Source organism: Lampetra fluviatilis, unplaced genomic scaffold, assembly GCF_964198595.1.
Source record: "Lampetra fluviatilis unplaced genomic scaffold, kcLamFluv1.1 SCAFFOLD_1071, whole genome shotgun sequence".
NCBI classification, from domain to species: Eukaryota; Metazoa; Chordata; class Hyperoartia; order Petromyzontiformes; family Petromyzontidae; genus Lampetra; species Lampetra fluviatilis.
Window position 1 is genome coordinate 12,501 of NW_027621068.1, and position 1,848 is coordinate 14,348.

Below are 1,848 nucleotides of genomic sequence, written 5' to 3' on the forward strand. Positions count from 1 at the left end.
TGTGTGTGTCTGTGTGTGTGTGTGTCTGTGTGTGTGTGTGTGTCTGTGTGTGTGTGTGTGTCTGTGTGTGTGTCTGTGTGTGTGTGTGTCTGTGTGTGTGTGTGTCTGTGTGTGTGTGTGTGTCTGTGTGTGTGTGTGTGTGTCTGTGTGTGTGTGTGTCTGTGTGTGTGTCTGTGTGTGTGTGTCTGTGTGTGTGTGTGTCTGTGTGTGTGTCTGTGTGTGTGTGTGTGTCTGTGTGTGTGTGTGTCTGTGTGTGTGTCTGTGTGTGTGTGTGTGTCTGTGTGTGTGTGTGTCTGTGTGTGTGTCTGTGCGTGTTGCTCTTCGCCCACCGAGCAGGCGAGACAACCCAAACGAGCGAAACGACGATCCAGGCGACCACCCTCCCGCAGTAGAAGCAGAACAAGTCTCCCCACGGCGTCTCTGCCCGAAGGTTGGACGCTGCTAAATCACTTGGGAAGGTACCACAACAACAACAACAACAGCTGCTGTTGTTGTTGTTGTTGATAAATAATAATTTAATTGTAATAACTTAAAGGGCGACGTGCGCGTGCAAATTAAAGAGCGGTGGTGGAATCGATTCCGCGTGGTTGCGATTCTGGAAGGTCGATTAATAAAAAGTTAATCACCGTTGGTTGTGAATGGATTTCTCGTGGTTACGATTCGTGGCTGACGATTACTAAACGATAATCGAACTGCGGCGGGGAATCGATTCTGTGTGCATTCAAACTCGTTTGTAGTTGAATCGATTCCTGCTGCTCCAACTATCGGTAATCGATTCTGAAGAATCGAAGTCACGTTGAGAGGAGTTCAGTCGGTGGATCGATTCACGGTTTTGGTAAAGGGGCGGGGCTTCACGGCGGCCATGTTGCATCGGGGGCGAAGGAGGTTGGGCTTCACGGCGGCCATGTTGCATAGGGGTGGGAGGGGCTGGATGACGGCCATTTTGCATAGGGGTTGATGGAGGGGGATTCACGGCGGCCATGTTGCATAGGGGTGGGAGGGGCTTGACGGCGGCCATGTTGCATAGGGGTGGGAGGGGCTTGACGGCGGCCATGTTGCATAGGGGTGGGAGGGGCTTGACGGCGGCCATCTTGCATAGGGGGTCAATGAGGAGGGGCTTCACGGAGGCCATGTTGCATAGGGGTGGGAGGGGATAAACGGCGGCCATGTTGCATAGGGTGTGTGGGGGGAGGGGCTGCACGTCAACAACAGAGTGAGTGGTTGTGTGTGTAGGTGATTGAGTGAGTAGGTGAGTGAGTGGGTGAGTGGGTGAGTGGTTGGGTGAGTGGGTGAGTGGGTGAGTAGGTTAGTGAGTGGTTGAGTGAGTGAGTGGGAGAATGAGGGAGTGAGTGGGAGAGTGAGTGAGTGGGTGAGTGGGTGAGTGAGTGGGTGAGTGGGTGAGTGAGTGAGTGGGTGAGTGAGTGGGTGAGTGAGTGGGTGAGTGAGTGTGTGGGTGAGTGAGTGAGTGAGTGTGTGGGTGAGTGAGTCAAGTGAGAGAATGGGTGGGTGGGTGAGTGGCTGAGTGAGTGAGTTAGTGAGTGGTTGAGTGAGGGAGTGGGAGAATGAGGGAGTGAGTGGGTGAGTAAGTGAGTGAGTGGGAGAGTGAGTGGGTATGTGGGTGAGTGAGTGGGTGAGTGAGTGGGTGAGTGAGTGAGTGAGTGGGTGAGTGAATGAGTGTGTGGGTGAGTGAGTGAGAGAGTGGGTGGGTGAGTGAATTAGTGGCTGAGTGAGTGGGTGAGTGGGTGAGTGGGTGAGTGAGTGAGTGAGTGGGTGAGTGGGTGAGTGAGTGAGTGTGTGGGTGAGTGAGTGAGTGAGAGAATGGGTGGGTGGGTGAATGAGTTAGTGGCT

The 1,848-nt window shown here is 53.8% G+C and overlaps 1 long non-coding RNA gene across 1 annotated transcript in view; it reads right to left on the reverse strand.

Moving 5' to 3' along the window:
• LOC144954729 (uncharacterized) overlaps positions 1 to 506 on the reverse strand; it is an 11,196-nt gene extending 10,690 nt beyond the window's left edge. The window contains exon 1 of the long non-coding RNA XR_013641335.1: positions 330 to 506. This is a non-coding gene — a long non-coding RNA (uncharacterized LOC144954729). The remainder of the gene's footprint in view (positions 1 to 329) is intronic.
• Between the last annotated feature and the right edge of the window lie 1,342 nt (positions 507 to 1,848).